General features: G+C 42.5%; 1 long non-coding RNA gene across 1 annotated transcript in view; it reads right to left on the bottom strand.

The window, feature by feature from the left end:
- Positions 1-13,560, bottom strand: part of LOC134294084 (uncharacterized) — a 47,927-nt gene extending 34,367 nt beyond the window's left edge. Inside the window, exons 1-2 of the long non-coding RNA XR_010001067.1 lie at positions 12,844-13,560; positions 10,093-10,152 (exon numbers count right to left, since the gene is read on the bottom strand). This is a non-coding gene — a long non-coding RNA (uncharacterized LOC134294084). The remainder of the gene's footprint in view (positions 1-10,092; positions 10,153-12,843) is intronic.
- Between the last annotated feature and the right edge of the window lie 7,881 nt (positions 13,561-21,441).

Here is a 21,441-nt window from a genome sequence, read left to right as displayed (position 1 = left end):
AGAGGGGCCGCTGTGCCCGTTTCCTCCACCCTGGCAGCAAAGACCTCCCTCACAAGGTCAACAAGTTGGGCCTTCCACATGGTAAAGTCTTTTGGGCAGACGTTGTACTTTAGCCGTGGATCACACAAGGCCGCCAGCATATGGACCTTGCTGGAAAGAAGTGGCTCTAGCCGTTTCCGTACAGCAAAGGACAACCTCCTCACCACCTCCTGGACCGGCGGTGTCAGCGGTCCAGCCAGGGAGTCCATTGTTCGACCGGCCCCAAGCCTTTCTAGGTGCCTCCTTAGCCTCAAGACCATGGGCACTGCCTGGCTCAGAAGAGCTTTTGATTCCGAAAGTGTCTCAGTGGCATGTTTGAATGGCTTTAGTACGTCTACTAGCTGGGAGATGGTGTCCCACTCTTGCTTAGTTGGAACAAGCTTGCTAACAGGCGCAACCAAAGTGAGGGAGATGCCGTGTACCGCCTTCTGCTGCTCGACCATGCGTTCGAGCATTTTTAAGGTTGAATTCCACCGAGTCGAGACGTCCTGGAGCAGCTTGTGCTGCGGGAGGCCTTCAAGGCTCTGCCTGTCTCTCAGCTGCCGGGCTGCCTTGATGCTCCGGTGGAAGTAGCCCGCGATCTTTCTACAGCGCTCGATCAGCAGGGAGATGTTTGTGTTGCTGCCCGACTGCTCTTCCTGGCTCTTTAAACCTTCCTTGACGGTATTGTGAAGCAAGTGGGCCATGCAGGACACATTCTGAAACCCGGCACTTTCAACCGCTTTGATCATATTTTTCCCTGCGTCCGTCACCATAAAGCCCCTCCTCATTTCTTCCGGCCTACACTGCATCCATTCCCCCATCATGTTTTCCAGATAGTTGCAGATGGTCTCTGCCTTGTGATCACGATCAACTACCTCCAATGCGAGGAGTGCCCAACGATGGGATGTATCCACAGTGCCTTCCTTCTCCCACCAATGTGCCGTGAGAGAGAGGTAGGAGTGGCCTCCTCCCAAGCTTGACCAAATATCAGAGGTAAAATGGATGTGTCCTCCCATGGCGGTACGCAACATCTGGATAATGCGTTCCTTACAGCCCTCGTACAAGCCGGGGATTACTTTTCTGGAAAAGGTGTGACGGGAGGGGATTTTGTAGCGGGGGCACAGTCGTTTCATAAGGCGTACAAAGCCTTCTTGTTCTACCAGGCGGAAGGGATGGTGATCTAGGGCAATCATCTCTCCCACAGTTTGGGTTATCTGCTGGGGTGTGAGCAATGTTTCCCCCGTTTTCTTTCTGTGTAATGGAATGGCCCAATCCTCCAAGGTGGACTGTGTCCGCCTTCCACTATCTTCACCTGGTGAACTTTGCGTGCTAAGGCTGCCACTGGAAGGGCTTGCAGTTCCCCCTCCCAGCGAAATGGAGGGATGGTGTCGCTTCATGTGAGAGCTCAACCCCGAGGTCGCAAGATGTCTCGTGTCTCTGCCTCTGCTGATATTTGCCCCACAGTGTCTACAAACTGCCAAAGTAGAACTCTGAGAGTGGACATGGAAATGGTCCCAAATAAATGACCTTGGCCTCCCCACAGCCACTGTGGCGACGCCCTCAGAGATGGGAGTCGTGGGCACCCTTTCAGCAGCATGAGAAAGTCTACGTTTTGATGGTAGTACCTCCTCTACCTCCTCCTCACTGTCAGTAGCTGGGGGAGGGGTGGGGTTATCTATATCCTCACTATCCACCACCTGTAGTTCCAGGACGGCAACACCTGTATGTTCCAATGATCGTCCAGTTGTCTCAGCTCCATGCGACAGCCGGCTCCGGGTGGATGCCTGTGAACTGTCTGCATTAGAACAGCCTGGTTCTTCATCAAGTCCACCCACTCCCATAGTTCGGCGTTCCAGACGTATGGGACCCACCTTAACTTTTTTGGCCCCCCACAGTGTCCTGGCCGTGGCTTGACCACTACTAGGACTTGCTCCCCCAGACCCGCGTACAGCTGAGCGCTTCATGTCAAGGGGAGTGTTTTCAGGTAACAGAAGGGATGATGGTAAGGTGTTGTGTTACTGGTGGGAAATATTTGTTGAATCTTGATTGGCAACGTGTTATATTCTGGCCAATTTACTGTTGCAAAAGCGTAGTCTATAACATTTAGTTAGTTTTATTTATTTACAAGGGGATACCTGTACTTTCCAGTTCTACAGGAAAGTATGGGATATGCAACTCTTTCCCAAAGTTGGCTTGGGAAAATCAGGAAGCGTCCCTGGCAGACACACACCCACGCAGCCCTGGAGGTGTTTGAGACTGGGAAAGGCAAGGCACAAAGGCAAGCTTTTATTTTCCCGAAAGGAGTTGTATTTTGAACAGGATGGGATATGCAACTCTTTCCCAAAGCGTCCCTGGCAGACACACACACACCCGTAGCCCAGGGGAAGGCAAGGCACAAAGGCAAGCTTTTATTTTCCCGAAAGGAGTTGTATTTTGAACAGGATGGGATATGCAACTCTTTCCCAAAGCGTCCCTGGCAGACACACACACACCCGTAGCCCAGGGGAAGGCAAGGCACAAAGGCAAGCTTTTATTTTCCCGAAAGGAGTTGTATTTTGAACAGGATGGGATATGCAACTCTTTCCCAAAGCGTCCCTGGCAGACACACACACACCCGTAGCCCAGGGGAAGGCAAGGCACAAAGGCAAGCTTTTATTTTCCCGAAAGGAGTTGTATTTTGAACAGGATGGGATATGCAACTCTTTCCCAAAGCGTTCCTGGCAGACACACACACAAGGCAAGGCACAAAGGGAACCTTTTCTTTCCCCAAAAGGAGTTGTATTTTGAACAGGATGGGATATGCAACTCTTTCCCAAAGCGTCCCTGGCAGACACACACACAAGGCAAGGCACAAAGGGAACCTTTTCTTTCCCCAAAAGGAGTTGTATTTTGAACAGGATGGGATATGCAACTCTTTCCCAAAGCGTTCCTGGCAGACACACACACAAGGCAAGGCACAAAGGGAACCTTTTCTTTCCCCAAAAGGAGTTGTATTTTGAACAGGATGGGATATGCAACTCTTTCCCAAAGCGTTCCTGGCAGACACACACACAAGGCAAGGCACAAAGGGAACCTTTTCTTTCCCCAAAAGGAGTTGTATTTTGAACAGGATGGGATATGCAACTCTTTCCCAAAGCGTTCCTGGCAGACACACACACAAGGCAAGGCACAAAGGGAACCTTTTCTTTCCCCAAAAGGAGTTGTATTTTGAACAGGATGGGATATGCAACTCTTTCCCAAAGCGTCCCTGGCAGACACACACACACCCGTAGCCCAGGGGAAGGCAAGGCACAAAGGCAAGCTTTTATTTTCCCCGAAGGAGTTGTATTTTGAACAGGATGGGATATGCAACTCTTTCCCAAAGCGTCCCTGGCAGACACACACACACCCGTAGCCCAGGGGAAGGCAAGGCACAAAGGCAAGCTTTTATTTTCCCGAAAGGAGTTGTATTTTGAACAGGATGGGATATGCAACTCTTTCCCAAAGCGTCCCTGGCAGACACACACACACCCGTAGCCCAGGGGAAGGCAAGGCACAAAGGCAAGCTTTTATTTTCCCCAAAGGAGTTGTATTTTGAACAGGATGGGATATGCAACTCTTTCCCAAAGCGTCCCTGGCAGACACACACACACCCGTAGCCCAGGGGAAGGCAAGGCACAAAGGCAAGCTTTTATTTTCCCCAAAGGAGTTGTATTTTGAACAGGATGGGATATGCAACTCTTTCCCAAAGCGTCCCTGGCAGACACACACACAAGGCAAGGCACAAAGGGAACCTTTTCTTTCCCCAAAAGGAGTTGTATTTTGAACAGGATGGGATATGCAACTCTTTCCCAAAGCGTCCCTGGCAGACACACACACAAGGCAAGGCACAAAGGGAACCTTTTCTTTCCCCAAAAGGAGTTGTATTTTGAACAGGATGGGATATGCAACTCTTTCCCAAAGCGTTCCTGGCAGACACACACACAAGGCAAGGCACAAAGGGAACCTTTTCTTTCCCCGAAAGGAGTTGTATTTTGAACAGGATGGGATATGCAACTCTTTCCCAAAGCGTTCCTGGCAGACACACACACAAGGCAAGGCACAAAGGGAACCTTTTCTTTCCCCGAAAGGAGTTGTATTTTGAACAGGATGGGATATGCAACTCTTTCCCAAAGCGTTCCTGGCAGACACACACACAAGGCAAGGCACAAAGGGAACCTTTTCTTTCCCCAAAAGGAGTTGTATTTTGAACAGGATGGGATATGCAACTCTTTCCCAAAGCGTTCCTGGCAGACACACACACAAGGCAAGGCACAAAGGGAACCTTTTCTTTCCCCAAAAGGAGTTGTATTTTGAACAGGATGGGATATGCAACTCTTTCCCAAAGCGTTCCTGGCAGACACACACACAAGGCAAGGCACAAAGGGAACCTTTTCTTTCCCCGAAAGGAGTTGTATTTTGAACAGGATGGGATATGCAACTCTTTCCCAAAGCGTTCCTGGCAGACACACACACAAGGCAAGGCACAAAGGGAACCTTTTCTTTCCCCAAAAGGAGTTGTATTTTGAACAGGATGGGATATGCAACTCTTTCCCAAAGCGTTCCTGGCAGACACACACACAAGGCAAGGCACAAAGGGAACCTTTTCTTTCCCCGAAAGGAGTTGTATTTTGAACAGGATGGGATATGCAACTCTTTCCCAAAGCGTTCCTGGCAGACACACACACAAGGCAAGGCACAAAGGGAACCTTTTCTTTCCCCAAAAGGAGTTGTATTTTGAACAGGATGGGATATGCAACTCTTTCCCAAAGCGTTCCTGGCAGACACACACACAAGGCAAGGCACAAAGGGAACCTTTTCTTTCCCCAAAAGGAGTTGTATTTTGAACAGGATGGGATATGCAACTCTTTCCCAAAGCGTCCCTGGCAGACACACACACACCCGTAGCCCAGGGGAAGGCAAGGCACAAAGGCAAGCTTTTATTTTCCCCGAAGGAGTTGTATTTTGAACAGGATGGGATATGCAACTCTTTCCCAAAGCGTCCCTGGCAGACACACACACACCCGTAGCCCAGGGGAAGGCAAGGCACAAAGGCAAGCTTTTATTTTCCCGAAAGGAGTTGTATTTTGAACAGGATGGGATATGCAACTCTTTCCCAAAGCGTCCCTGGCAGACACACACACACCCGTAGCCCAGGGGAAGGCAAGGCACAAAGGCAAGCTTTTATTTTCCCGAAAGGAGTTGTATTTTGAACAGGATGGGATATGCAACTCTTTCCCAAAGCGTCCCTGGCAGACACACACACACCCGTAGCCCAGGGGAAGGCAAGGCACAAAGGCAAGCTTTTATTTTCCCGAAAGGAGTTGTATTTTGAACAGGATGGGATATGCAACTCTTTCCCAAAGCGTTCCTGGCAGACACACACACAAGGCAAGGCACAAAGGGAACCTTTTCTTTCCCCAAAAGGAGTTGTATTTTGAACAGGATGGGATATGCAACTCTTTCCCAAAGCGTCCCTGGCAGACACACACACACACGTAGCCCAGGGGAAGGCAAGGCACAAAGGCAAGCTTTTATTTTCCCCGAAGGAGTTGTATTTTGAACAGGAAAAACACCCACAGGACAGCCCTTTGCAAGTTTGCAACAACAAAAGAAATAGAAAGACCTAAGACCCACACCACCAAACTCAGCCACAGACCACCCCACCTTTTCTCCTGTCCCTGGTCTTCACACAGCCATGCTGTGACGCAGCAATGTTTCCTGCCTGCCTGCACCAATCTACCCTTCCACCCTCTCCAAAAGTCCCAGTGCGACTGAGCCACGAGGCGTGTGCACGCTGTTTTCATTAAGCACGTCCTACCAGCCCCTCCCCCTGGTTAAACGTGCTCTCTGATTGGCTACAAGGTGCAAACAACACACTAGATTGCCCCAGTGGACTTAAAAAAGTTTGGATGATTTGACAAAGCATTTTTTAAAAACGAAAAAAAAGGCGCCATTACGGAAAACGGCCAATCGCGGTTCGAAACCGCGATATCCAGGCGTGTGGACAGCCAAGATTCAATATTGCTTCAAAAAATCCGAAAATAACGAATCAATAACGGTAAACGGGGAAAACGAATTATTTGAGCAAGCCTACTAAACATGCCCAGTTCTTTAAGCCGTTCCTCATAGGGCTTGTTCTCCAGACAATCATTGATCATTTTAGTTGCTCTCCTCTGGACACATTCCAGCTTGTCAACATCTCCCTTTAACTGCGGTGCCCAGAATTGGACACAGTATTCCAGGTGTGGTCTGACCAAGGCAGAATAGAGGGGGAGCATGACTTCCCTGGATCTAGACGCTATACCCCTATTGATGCAGGCCAGAATCCCGTTGGCTTTCTTAGCAGCCACATCACATTGTAGGCTCATGTTTAACTTGTTGTCCACAAGGACTCCAAGATCTTTTTCACATGTACTGCTGTCTAACCAGGCATCCTCCATTCTGTATCTTTGCATTCCATTTTTTCTGCCGAAGTGAAGTATCTTGCATTTATCCCTGTTGAACTTCATTTTGTTAGTTTCGGCCCATCTCTCTAGTCTGTCAAGATCGTTTTGAATTCTGCTCCTTTCTTCTGGAGTGTTGGCTATCCCTCCCAGTTTGGTGTCGTCTGCAAACTTGATGATCGTACCTTCTAACCCTTCGTCTAAGTCATTAATAAAGATGTTGAACAGAACGGCCCAGGACGGAGCCCTGCAGCACTCCACTCGTGACTTCTTTCCAAGATGAAGACGACGCATTGGTGAGCACCCTTTGGGTTCGTTTGCTTAGCCAATTACAGATCCACCTAACCGTAGTTTTGTCTAGCCCACATTTTACTAGTTTATTTGCCAGAAGGTCGTGAGGGACTTTGTCGAAGACCTTACTGAAATCCAGGTATCCATGAAATCCATGGCATTCCCTGTATCGCCCCAACTCGTAACTCTATCGAAAAAAGAGATCAGATTAGTCTGGCATGACTTGTTTTTGGTAAATCCGTGTTGACTATTAGCAATGACTGCATTCATTTCTAAGTGTTTGCAGACCACTTCCTTAATGATCTTTTCCAGAATCTTGTCTGGTATTGACGTGAGGCTGACCACAGCCATGGAGGATTCTGATCCCTCACCCATGCCCCCCACTCCAGTATGCATGTGTGGATCACCAGAGCACCTGTCCCTTAATTGCTTTTGCCATGCAATCTGATTACCTACATGCACTGATACATATTACAGAGATTATTTCAGAATACCCCACAATTTTGCTTATCCCAATTTAAGCCCTCTTACATGTGCTCCCGGGTGTGTTCTTGCCATGTGTCATTAAAACACCATGTCAAGATGCCTTCATTCCACATCAGGTGGGCAGTGTAGATGTGCTCATTGTCCAAAATATCTGGAGGCATCTAAACTTAGAATAATTGCACTGACAACATAGTAACTACCAAACTCAGTGCTCTGGAATCCTGGAATTTGTAATTTGGTGAGGCAGAGAAGAATAAAGACCTTGTAAAATGATTACTCCCAGGATTCCAGAGCTTTGAATTGGGGTGAGAAAGTTACATGATCTTTCAGTCACTCCCATGGCAAGGAATTGATACAGGTATAACCTTTCCACTATTATCAGAAATGTTATTTATACCAGAATGATAGACATCTGTGTGGAAGCATGTAATTTTTACATCAGATTTTGATTGCTACTTTTCACCGAAATGAGACATTTGTCATTCACATTCTCCTCCCGATAAAAGATAATGTTCATTTCTTCATTCCATTCAAATCTTGAATTAAAATCAAATCAGATCTCCTTAAAAGTTAGGAAACCAGAATTTTCAATCTGAAAACTTTGCATTTCTAACCCAAATTTTCCATACCTTTTGGAAATGTCAAAGTTTTTCTTTTGCATTCAGACCTTTTTTGTTCCATTTCTGCTTTGCCAGGTGATATTTTTGTTGCACATATTTTAAGTACTCCAGGTTACATAGAACATCTTGTTTCATAAATTAATTTAACCATCTTGAACAAAACACACCTCTTAAAGGAAAAAGAGTGTTCTCTTACAAGTTTCACTCAGTGCACTTTGCCCAGTCCATTGTATGATTTTATTGCTGTGTTTTATCATGTGTTTTATAATGACTGTGATTTTATTTTATGTCTTTTAATTTTATTTGTGTGTTTTTTGTATTTGATACCATTGTATGCTTGTTTTATATCTGTGAGCCGCCCCGAGTCCCTCTGGGGAGATGGCGGCGAGGTATAAAAATAAAATTATTATTATCATATTACTATTTTAGATTACATTATTAGAATTGGTGTCTTAAAACTAGAAGAGCCCGTATTATCCATAGACACCTCCAAGGTCATGTGGCTGGCATGACTACATACATTGTTATTATACTGTTGTGTCGGGCAAGGCCCCATGTAAGCCGCCCCGAGTCCCTTCGGGGAGATGGGGCGGGGGTATAAAAATAAAGTTGTTGTTGTTATTATTATTATTATTATTATTATTATTATTATTATTATTATTATTATTATTACATATGCTTCTGAAAGGGAAATATGTCAAATTTCCTTTGTTCAGGTGACAGTTTGTGAAGTAAGAGTGCTTCAATTTAAAGCCAGTTTAACATTTAATGAAATAAGCAAAACTCTTCTGATCACAGATACACTTCTGTTATTGTTTTCAATAAGTCTTCTGCAAGCAGAACAAAGAGCTCCATAATTTATCTTTCTATTGAGCACATGTGAGATGTGAAAACATAAACCTGCTTCTGAAGAAAGATTAAAAAATCAAGTGAAGTTCTCCCCCTCTTTCAAAGTGAACAAGGACCATTCCATTCACCCACTATATCTTGATTTAAAAAAAAAATTAAAAAATCGGTTTACAGATACGTGTAGTGGTTTTAAGGTAAAGGTAAAGGTTTTCCCCTGACATTACGTCTAATCGTGTTCAACTCTGGAGGTTGGTGCTCATCTCCATGTCTAAGCTGAAAAGCCGCCGTTTGCATAGACGCCTCCAAGGTTATGTGGTTGGCATGACTGCATGGAGCACCGTTACCTTCCCACTGAAGCGGGTACCTATTGATCTACTCACATTTGCATATTTTTAAACTACTAGGTTAGCAGAAGCTGGGACTAACAGCAGGAGCTCACCTCATTCCCCAGATTCAAACCACTGACATTTTGGACAACAAGCTCAGCAGCTCAGCAGTTTAATCTACTGTGCCACAAGGGGCTCCATGAACACCTTACCCCAGGGCCAGTTTGGAGTATTACAATCTGGATCAGCCACAGGATGTTTTAGAGCATCAGCTCTTAGGCCATTGGGGAGGTGGGAAGGAATCCTGACTATCTAGTGTTGCTAAGCCTGATTTAGTGCTCCAGGAGCCACTTTCCTGTTCTCATCATAGTGGCAGCCACTAGGCACAACATGGCTAATATCTGTCGGCTGTGGCACCAGAGCAATTGGCAGAAGGGAGTTGGACTAGATGGACCAAGTGGTCTCTCCCAACTCTATGATACTATGATTCTATGATAAATTCACAGATATGAAAATAGGTGATGGGAGAGAGATTAGGAGAAAAGGTTGTAAAAGAAAGCCATGGGAAACAGAAAGGCCTCAGAATTCTGGAGGAAATCCTAGGATTTTTAAAGAAGTAATCAAAATGACATTACAAATTCAAGGCACTGAAAGTTACAAATATAAATATTCCGCTGCTGCTGCTGCTGCTGCTGCTGCTGTTGTTGTTGTTGTTGTTGTTGTTGTTGTTGCTGTTTGCCTTCCAATCAATCAAATCTGTTAGCAACGGTCTCTAGAGATGTAGTTTGATGTTTAAATCACTGCATCATACTGGTTCTCATCCACCATACTTGTTCCTATTATCTACTCATTCAGACATCCATCAAATCCATGCTGAAATCATTAAGAGGAGAAATTCTTAAAACCCCTTTTTGGTAGTTTCATCAGTCATCAGTCATGTCTGCTTGCCCACGCTGAAAATAACAGCGTCAATTTTTTTTCCTGCTAGTAATTAAAAGAGATTGTCTGGAATGAGAAAAAATATAAAGTGAATACCTCATTGTGAGATTTTGTGTCATCCATGTCCATTGCTAATCGACCTGTCTGAGTCATGTGCTGGAAAAGAAAGGAGAAGGCAAGGAAAAGATTACGGCAGGTGGGTTCAAACAGGCAGAAAATCTCTTGGCTGGACTTAATTAACATCATGCTGATTCCAGAGCCGTATTGGCTCTTTCCAATGTGAATTTCCTCTGTGATGCAAGAGGATAAGAATATTTGCCTGCCTGCCTGTATTGTTGAGACATGTTCTTATCACTTGGCAATACATAGAAGAACAGAAATAGCTAACTGAAGCCAAGCCAATTTCATTTTGGCTGGAACACCAGAGGTGTGATTAAGTATAATCAAACCCTTGTTCTTCATCAAATGTCTGACAGTGGAAGGCAGTGTAAGTGAAATAATTGTGTGTGTATATATGTGCCTTCAGGTTATCTTTTGACTTATGGTGACCCCATTAATTTCATAGGGTTATTTTGGTCAAAGAATACTCAGATGTGGTTCTGCCAGTTTCTTCTTATGAAATATATCCTACAGCACCTAGTATTCCTTGCTGGTGTCTCACAAGTACTAACCAGGATTGATCCTGCTTATCTTCCAAGATCAGACAGAATTTGGTGCCTGTAAGGGATTAAGGCCTACAAATCCAGATAACCAGGACCACCATTAAGCAGAAGGAGTAAACTGCCTGGAGGCTAGGGTTGCACTGCACAATACCAGACCAGGTTCTTATATTTTTAATACTGATGCAGAAGCAGGACTTTTAGGGATTATGCTTGTCACACAAACTCTATTTGCTGAAATCTCTTCTTCCACTCAACCATTACAGGATAGGAGCCCTTTTCTGATTTTTACTCAGCAACACCAGAATGAAATTCAGTCATTGGAAAACTGCACTTCAAGAGCTAGGTCTAAAGGGTCACTCTAAGCTACAAGAACATCAAAACTTCTTTTAAACCATGACATTTGCATGCAGGAGGTACAACTTAAAACAGGGATAGGGATTGTGGGTCCCTTTCAGATATTGCCAGGCAGGGCCATAGCCCGGGGGGGGGGGGGGTTAAGGGTTCAAGGGTGAACCAATTTATGAGTGTAAAGATGTTATTATTATATATTTTATATCCGCTGCCACCAGTTATTAAAGATATTTTTATTTAAAAGCTGCCACCAAATTATAGAGGTTTTATAATGCTGCCACCAAATTACAAAGGGGATCATCAATTCTTGCCACCACTATAGGAATACATAGCCACTAGCTACTTAGAGAGGAGACTTTTATTTTTCTTCTTCTTGTTTATTCTTGATGTGTGTATGTATGACAGAGACTGAGATATCTGAAGGAATAAAAATCACATTTATTTAGGCACAAGCTTGATGATTACAGTAACTTCTTTAAAGGCACGTAGATAATGGTTGCAAAGCTATGTTGAGGTGTTCCAAACTTCTTAAAATGTCAGTTCCTTTTCCACTAACAGACTACCCTAAAATAAGCCACCAAACTTATTTTATCCCTGATCCCCTAACTCAGGATCAGCCTTCCCTGAGCTTCAACAGAGCCCAGACTACCTAAAATAAGTCACCAAACTTATTTTAGAATTGACTCAAATAAGCTCTTGAGCCTCCCTGATCCTCTCAACTGAGAATCAGACTTCTCTGTACCTTATCAGGGCACAGACTACCTAAAATAAGTCACCAAACTTATTTTAGAATTGACTCAAATCCCACATTTGAGCCACCCTGATCCTCCAACTGAGAATCAGACCTTCCCTGTAGTTCTCTGACCACAGATACTGACTGACTGACTGAGTTTTCCCTCCAAATTCTGCTCTCTCTTCAGCTAACCCAGTTGGCTCTGCCCCCTTCTCCATGGCAACCAACTCATGGTGCACAGTAACTGAAATATTAACCCTTTTTTAAACACAGTTAAACATGACTTTTAAAACACAATTAAACATGACATCTGTAAACTAAAAAATTCACACTTCGTTACAATGAGTAAACCAAGTTTTCTTTAACCTGACACATTTTGGGGGTGGGGGGGGGGGGTGGGGGGGGGAACTCTCCCCTCTGGCTATGGCTCTGTTGAGAGACTACAAAAATAGAGAATACTGGAATCCATCAGCATCTTGGGGACCACATCCCGCTCCCATCCCTGACTTCAACAGTGGCCCCTTATCAATAATAGTATACCATATAGAACTGGAATTTCACTTTATTGGATGTAAAAACAGCATGCATTATTGAATGTGATGAAGAGCTGTTCTTTCCACCAAAGTGAATGAGGGAAGCTTGCATGTACTAAAATTCCTTGTATGTATCTCAGTGTGGATCGAGCAGAAGGTAGAATGTTGGTCTTTTAGCCATAGGATAACAGTCCAGGGAAGCTGAATGGAAAACAATGATAACTTAATGTGTTGTCAAACTCACAGCAACCTAATGACAACTTAAACAGTGACTGATAATACATACCAATTTTATCTGATACAAAAATTATTCATTACTTGATCATGAGATATTTTTGTCAGTATTAAACTACAGTAAAACCTTCATATCCACAAGGGATACATTCCTATCCAGACTGTGGTTAAGGTTATGAGAAACCAAGGATATGACTACATACATACACATTAAATAACCTCACTTCCAATACCATAGAGTTGTACTGGATGACCTAGAAATACCTAGAAATGTATTTGCTCTAGGAATTTGCCAGATTTTTCTGTTTCTGGGAGAAGTATAAGGTAGAATTACCTGGTTTATCTAGTACATTTCTATAGAGATCATTTTTCTTCCCGGTGCAGGTTAGTGAAACTGCAGATATGGGTTACGTGGCTACAGGGGTCTTACTGTAGCTTTAGTTTTAGGTTGTTTGTTGTTTCTGCTTGCTTATTCATTTAGTTTACTCTCTTTCTTTCTACAGATGTAGATCTCACAATGCCTTCAGTGATGTCATAATGCCTTCAGTGATATCTTTAACCATGACAGTACTTTGTCCAGTATTGTGAGATAGGTAAAGGTAAAGGTTGGTGCTCATCTCAATTTCTAAGCCGAAGAGCCGGCATTGTCTGTAGTCACCTCCAAGGTCATGTGGCCGGCATGACTACATGGAGCGCCGTTACCTTCCCGCTGGAGTGGTATCTATTGATCTACTCACATTTGGATGTTTTTTGAACTGCTAAGTTGGCAGAAGCTGGGGCTAACAGTGGACACTCATTCCGTTCCCTGGATTCAAACCTGCAATCTTTTGGTCTGCAAGTTCAGCAGCTCAGCACTTTAACACACTGTGCCATTGTGAAATAAGTCAGCATTATTATTTTGCACACTACAGGAAGGGGAAAGACATAGGTTTTTAAGGCTTCCTAGGCATTTCATGACAGAGGCAAAATTTTAACTTGAAACTTTAAAGAAAATAGCTTAATTTATGAGGAACCACGCTAAACTATCTGCCATAATAGTTTACATTTAGGCAATGGTTAAAGAAAGCCATGACAATGAATGTGAGGAATAGGGGCAAAACACTATGGAGAGAAAGAAATTTTATATGAAAATGGAACTGGCAGATTATTTCTCAGGATATTTTGACCCCTATGAGGAATCATGAGATATTCATTGAATTTTCTGTTTTGTCTACATCAAATGTACAGGTTCCTCCACAGTCAACAGCCTTCAAATGTATTTATCTAAAGTAAATGACTATATGTGTGTAGCTTGAGCAATAATATTAGCTCCAGGATTACCCAACTTGTAAAGAAGATGCAAGCTCAAAAACCACATTGATGCAAACTGAATGTAATTTTTTATTTAAAATAGTATTTTTATATTATAATAGCACTCTTAATTCATGTTACTATTAAGTGTAATGAATATGTTAAAAGTTTTGATTAAATTTTATTTTTAGATTAACACAGTTTATTATTCATGAACCTTGTGGTCCCGGCTAACAACAATAACAAAAAAGAAAAATCAGAGTGGCCCCTGGTCAAAAAAAGATTGAGAACCACTGCTCTAAAGGAAAATTCCTTCCAAAAAACTTGTTGCCATTAAACTGAATGACATTTATCTCTGTTATCATTGCAGTACAATTGGTGGTTAGATTAAGATTAAACTCATTTCAGGGAATGATTAACAGTTTTTCTTATATTATTGGATTGGAGGTTTCTTTAATTGTGGTTCTGCCAGAATAAGATAACATTATTAGTGGCCCATGTGAATAGGTGTTACACCCCAAGGCAGCGTGAGCACTCGAAAACCAGACAGGAATCAATATAACATATAATATCTTTATTAAAGCAAATATAAATCCAAAAGAAAGTAGTTAAAGAGTTTGAGGAGGAAATACTTCTTTCTGAAAAGTCAAATATGATCCTAGATGGGTGAAAGGAAAGGTCCAATACTATAATCCACAACGAGAACTCATTAGCTCTCCCAAGCAATCAAAGTCCATGAATGGCAACAAGGAAACAAGGCTGACAGAAAACAGAGTCCAATCCTCATAGTGATCAAGGCAGCAAAGTTGTCAAAGCAGAGGTAATCTCAAAACAGGAACAAGTAAATAACAACCAGAGTAAAATCAAGGTCTTCTCGAGGGTCGCGGCACAGCTTGGCCCGACTGTAACTGGAACTGGAAAAACTTGGCTTGGAAACTGGAGCTAGATGGAGTTACCTCACTCGAATAAAGCAACATTGACACCGCAAAGACTCTACAGTGCAAAACGCTTTTAAGAATCCTAAACTGAATCCCAAGTAGGGAGAGCAATACTCCCAAAAAGTTCCCATGGGAACTCTAACCATTACCCCCTCGGGAGGCCAGACGTTGACTTCTACAAAGATTTTGTTTAACACTCCTCTCACAATTCAAAAATTCTCTCCGATTAAAACCCTCATTCTTAGGCGAACTGGGAACATCTGGCCCAGACAAGGGAAACTCCCTTCCAATTAACTGCTCTTCCTGGCTGATTTCTCCAGGCACCTGGAGCTGCAAAGGGTTTTCCGAACTGGGTGAAAAGTCATAATAAGCCTCATCTGTGTCAGAGTTCAGCTCCTGATCAGGCTCTGAAGCCATGGCTGGCTGGGTATAACAATAGGTTTCACTGGAATGACTATGAAAAACCTAATCCATCAAATATGACACAATATTCAGGCTGAGTGTGTGACAGAATCTAGCTAAATCGTGATTTTGTAGTGGAGAACTGATCTCAAATTTGAGAATTTTTGGAATGACACAAACATATAAAACGTATGTTGTAAATCAAATTAAATGTTCTGGTTCAATGAGTCACACGTTCTAAAAATGTGTCATTTTCCTTTGTGAAAAGATTTCTGGATGAGAGCATATGGATTCCTGTCCTCCTTTTCTTTGTTTAGAAGAAGAGAGAAAGAATTTGATTGCTAGTGTCTAAAAAAAGTTAAACAGTTGTTATTCTTTTTTGGATTACAAAAACATATAAGGAGAGGAACTCAGTAGTCTTGGCCTTCACAATTGTTGCTTTATTTAATCAAAAGCAAGGCATATGAAGAGGAGAATATCTTGTATCAGCAGAAGTTCTTCTCACAGTTCAAAACTGTGTTTTTTCAGGGTCCTGAAATGGAGAACCCTTATAGATATAGAAGCTTTTCTTGGCTAAGGCCCTGTGCTATAGGCTATGGTTTCTAATTTTATGATGCCAGATCTCTGTCCCTGAGAGAACACCAACCCTTTTGAGAAATTCTAACAAATTGAATGGAGCATTCTGTGCAATGTCCTGTGGGACAATGAAAGTTCCATTGTGCGACAAGCTCCATAGCACTCTAATACCCACTGTGAAACAGGATCTATGACTCAATTGTTGGTTCTGTTTGCACTACCATACTGGAGATGTAACTCCATTTCTGCTCACCAACAGAGAATAGAAACATTGACCAATGTAATGATTCTCCTTTATACGATTATATCATTGTTGTGCACCTTCAAGTAATTCCTGACTTCTTATTACTATAAGGCAAACCTATCATAGGGTTTTATTAGCAATATTTGTTTAATGGGTTTTCCTTTGCCTTCCTTTGAGGCTGAAAAAGTTTGATTTGCCCAAGGTCACCAAGTGAGTTAACATGGCCAAGCAGGGTGATTAAAACCCTGGTCACCAGTGTCATAGTCCAATGTTCAAAGTACTATACCATGCTGGTTCTTATAGCAGTAAAATTTGACAAAACTCTGTGGATAGATCAAATGTTCTGAAATTTAGTGGGTTAACAGTGGTGAATGTGTTCTACCACTGTAGAAAGTTTCATCAGGATAGCTCAAAAAATGAGGAAGAGAGAAGCCCCTCAAGTTTCCCCACTAACGGTGATATTTTCCCTATTGCGCATTCGCAACCGCCATTAATGAAGTAACTACGAAGATTTGTAGGTTTTGTTAGAATTCTGAAATTTTCACTACCCAAAATTCAGAAACACTTTAGAAATGAAGTACCAGTACCCCCTAGTTTTGTAAGTATGAGGGTTGAATGCCTCCACTTTCGTAACTCCTCAACAGATGGCAGTACTGGTATACGGCAGTTACTGGCTTGTTCAGTAGACTCTCCTCTACAGTTCCATTTGGTGGGAAGTCTTAGCATTGAATGATTGTGTTGTCAAAGTGCAAAGTATGGAACCTTGCACAGACGGTTGGTCAATGCAACTTAAGCAGCAGAAAGTGTCACCCCAAAGGAGATCATCACAGAATGCAAGTTGTTTATGGTGATAGTGTTGATGTGAGTACTGTGCATCGTTGGGCGAGTAAGTTTAAAGATGCTGAGGTGGAAACAACTGACTTGTGTGACAAAGAGCTGGACGTCCTGTGACAGCAACCACCAAGTTTCACAAGCAAAAGGTTGACAGATTGATTCAGGATGATTGTTGTATCACTCAGAGAGAAATTTCAAGAATAATTGGCATTTCACAAGAACATGTGGGTCACATTATTGCTTTGCTTGGCTATAGCAAGATCTGTGCACGATGGGTACCCAGGATGCTGATGCCTGAAATGAAAGTGCACAGACTTGAAATTTTCTAGGAACTCCTCTCATATTACAAGAATGAAGGTGATGCCTTTCTCCATTCAATTGTGACAGGAGACGAAATGTGGGTACACCATTATGACCCAGAGATGAAGTGTCAGTCTATGAAATATTGACACAAAGACTCGTCCCAGAAAAAGAAATTCAAGGCACACCCTCAGCTGGAAAAATCATGGAAACAGATTTCTGGGATGCAGATGGTGTTATCCTTGTTGATTTTCTTGAATGTGGAACAACAATAAATTCAGAGTGTTACATCACAACGCTGCAAACTTTGAAACGATGGCTAACAAGGGTCTGAAAGGAAAAGGGAAATGATTTCCTGCAGCATGACAATGCCAGATCACACACTTCACATGCCACAACAGCAGAACTTCAGAGACTAGATATCACCACCATACAGCATCCTCCATACAGTCCAGATTTAGCACCATCTGACTTCCATCTGTTCCCGATAATGAAAGAAGATCTGCGGGGACATCATTATGCTTCTGATGAAGACGTTGAGAGAACTGTGAGACGCTGGTTGAGGAAACAGAGTGTCGACTTCCTCCGGGATGGCTTCAGAAAACTTGTTCATTGTTGGCAGAAATGTATCCAATTGTCTGGTGATTATGTGGAACAGTGAATAGTGGTAGTTAAAGAGCACATTCTAAGTATTATTTCTGCATTTGATTTATTAAAATATTCTCATCCAAACCCAAGTAACAAAGGTGGAGGGATTACTTTTCATTCAACCCTCGTACTTTAGAATCATTTTTTATGGATCACATATGTCTACTATCTATTGATTATCTATCTGTCCGTCTGTCTGTCTGACTGTCTTTTATACTATCATCTCTAAACTATTTCTACAGAGAAATAGGGAAAACAGACAGATCTCAGTAGATTTTTGTTGTTATGTAGTGTACAACGGCGGCTGTTCGGCTTAGAAATGGAGATGAGCACCAACCCCCAGAGTCAGACATTAACGTCAGGGGAAACTTTTACTTTTACTTTAGTGTACCTTCAAGTCACTTAGGGAATCAAACTCTGTCATAATCTAATGTTCAAACCACTGTGTCATAGTAAAATACCACAAGACATTTAGAAGTATTTGCATTCATTGACTTTCCCCTCTTTGCATGTTTACTTTGCACCTCAGTGCCAGTAGTTAAAGTGTTTTAAAAACTGGGCAAGAACTTGAAAGATCCAGGTTTATCTCCCCTTGCTCTGGAAGCAATTGTATCCCTGTTCTCTTTGACCTACTACAGAGAGTAATTGCGAGGATAAAATACAGAGGACAAGAACTATGTATGCTGCCTTGAGTTCATGGAAGAAATAACTATAATAAGTGATGGGCCATACCATTATGCCTACTGCACATTTGAAAGAGGATAGGCATATCCATCAAAAGTGATTTGACTGAGTGTTGTGGCTTTAGAATTTTTAAAAAAATCTTTGAAATTTACAGTGAAACTGAGCTTATTATGAAAGGCAAGATAATTACTACATTGTTTGGGAAATAGAAAGAAATGCCAGAGGAAGGAAGAAGGCATGCTTGGGAAACCTTCCTTATAGCCTTCTCAATTAACTGGAGTATACATCTGTGAACCTGTGGTAAAACTGATTAATCACCCTGATCAAATTACTGATTAAATTTAAGCTACAGACATACAATTTTTAAGGATCTGAATTTGACAGTATAGAACAAAGTGGGTGTTTCTTAACCTCTAGGCCATAAATCACAGTTCTTTTAAATTGCTGTATTTGCAATAGCTCTATTCCTAAGTACAGTATTAGTAAATCTCAAGCAATTAAACTAACCAGATGGATGAAAACGGATATACTGCCATAGCTTGCTTCTGAGATCTGCATAGGTAGGCATATACCATAGACATTCACTCTCCTGGCCAATCAGTTGTGCTACAGAGGCAAAGAGCAATGTTTCCAGCAGGAAAATATTTCAATTCATGGTGGAATCTTAACCAAGTTTACCCTGAATCACATCCCAGTGTATTCTGCACAGAAAATATTTTTCCTAAGCAGAAAGAAATCTGTTTGCTACAAAGAAAATATTGCAGTTGACATGTGATTGATTTACACTGAAAACAACTTTTCATGCAGAGAAAATAAAATAAAAATAATATTCACACAGAGAGGTAGTTTTCTGCCCCAAATTGCTGTTTTCCATGCAAACTATCCCCTTGTGGCAGTGACTCTACTGTGCATCCTCTCAAAGGGGCTTTAAGGGAGTAGGGAAGAAATCAGTGCTTCTTTTAAGGTGTCCTGGAATGGACTAAGTTCTCACCTTTTACTGTTCTATTCAGAGAAGGATATGGTCCCTTTCTGGTAAAAGTGACTACTGTACCTATATTTTTATCAAAAAGGAATCACCACTACCATCACCTCCAAGTAAAATGGTAAAAATGAATGTCTGAATGAGCAGGAAAATGGTTGTACCAAATGCTAGAGATGTCTGGTTCCCTGTGGCAGCACTGGCACAATCTTTGCAGAATGACCCTTAACTTATTCACATACCACATTACTTACTTAGGCGATCCCTTGTAGCTCAAGGATGATGGTCCTCCAAGTGTAGTGTCTTGGTGGTGGATGCATAGGTGGCTGGGGAGACCTATTCTTGAACCGCATGTTCTTCCGCAGTGAAGACATTGGTTTCCAGATGGAAGGCGGTCCTGGCCAGGGTTGGCTTGATGCGCCTTCCTCTTGGCACATTCCTCCCTTAAGCCCTCCATTTGTGCCTCTTCGAATTCTGCAGCACTGTTGGTAACAGCTGACCTCCAGTTAGAGCACTCAAGGGCCAGGACTTCCTAGTTCTCGGTGTCTATGCCACAGTTTTTAAGGTTAGCTTTAAGCCCATCTTTAAATCTCTTTTCCTGTCCACCAACATTGTGTTTCCCGTTCTTGGGAATATAGTAACTGCTTTGGGAGATGGGCAATCAGGCATTCGGACAACATCGCCAGTCCAATGGAGTTGATGGCATAGGAGTATCACTTCAGTGCTGGTGGTCTTTGCTTCTTCTAGTATTCTGACATTTGTCTGCCTGTCTTCCCAGGAGATTTGATGCATTTATTTTGGAGGCAACACTGATGGAATCTTTCCAGGAGTTGAGTGTGACGTCTGTAGACAGTCCATGTTTCACAGGCGTAGAGCAGGGTTGGGAGGACAACAGCTTTATAAACAAGCACCTTGGTAACCCTACAGATGTCCCAATCCTCAAACACTCTCTGCTTCATTCAGAGAAATGCTGCACTCGCAGAGCTCAGGGAGTGTTGTATTTCAGCATCAATGTGGAGAGGTGGCTGCCAAGGTAGCGAAAAGGATCAACATTTTCTAATGTTACACCAATAAGCTGTATTCCTGGCATTACAGAGGGATTGGCTGACGACTGCTGGAAGAACACTTTAGCTTTCTCCATGTTCAATGAGAGACCGAGCTTCTCATATGCTTCTGCAAAGGTGTTTAGAGTGGCTTTTAGGTCTTCTCCTGAATGCGGACAGACAACATTATCATCAGCATATTGGAATTCTATAACAGTAGTTATTGTGACCTTGGTTTTGGCTTTCAGTCTGCTGAGGTTAAATAGCTTGTCATCTGTCCGATAGATGATTTTCACTCTGGTGGGAAGCTTCCCATCAACAAGATGAAGTATCATAGCAATGAAGATGAAAAATAAGTTTGGGGCGATAACACATCCCTGTTTGACACCTGATTCCACCTTAAACAGGTCACTTTGGGAGCCACTGATGTCCAAGACTGCTGCCATCTTGTCATCTTGGAGGAGCCATATGCCCCATAAAAATCCATAATATTGACCTCCAGTCCTTTCCTGGACCTATACTTGAGGTCAGTTTGCACGTATGGTACATCTATAACACACAGGCATAAGATGTGCTACCAATGTGGGATTTTTTCTGGAGTGAAATGTGCAATGATTCAGCTGACAGTAACAAACTCAGTTCTATAGACAGAATCATTGTACATACAGCTACACTGTGGTATTACTAAAAATAGTGTGCAAATGACCATTGTATTACACAATGGCAGCCATGAACACTGTTTTCAAATATGTATTTGTTATCCAACATTGCTATGCATTATAGGAATTGCAGGTGGAAATGGAACGTAACTCTACTGGCAACTATACTTAAGATGTGACATCTATGCATAATATGAGACATTGATGTAGTATATATGAGTCTGACTGATTATCTTTTTTCTTGTATTGTCAAAGACTTTCACAGCAGGAATTACTGGGGTGTTCTGTAGTTTCCAGGCTGTATGGCTGTCTTCTAGCTGCATTTTCTCCTGATG

Source organism: Anolis carolinensis, chromosome 1 (genome assembly GCF_035594765.1).
Source record: "Anolis carolinensis isolate JA03-04 chromosome 1, rAnoCar3.1.pri, whole genome shotgun sequence".
Taxonomy (NCBI): domain Eukaryota; kingdom Metazoa; phylum Chordata; class Lepidosauria; order Squamata; family Dactyloidae; genus Anolis; species Anolis carolinensis.
This window is presented reverse-complemented; position numbering and strand designations above follow the sequence as displayed.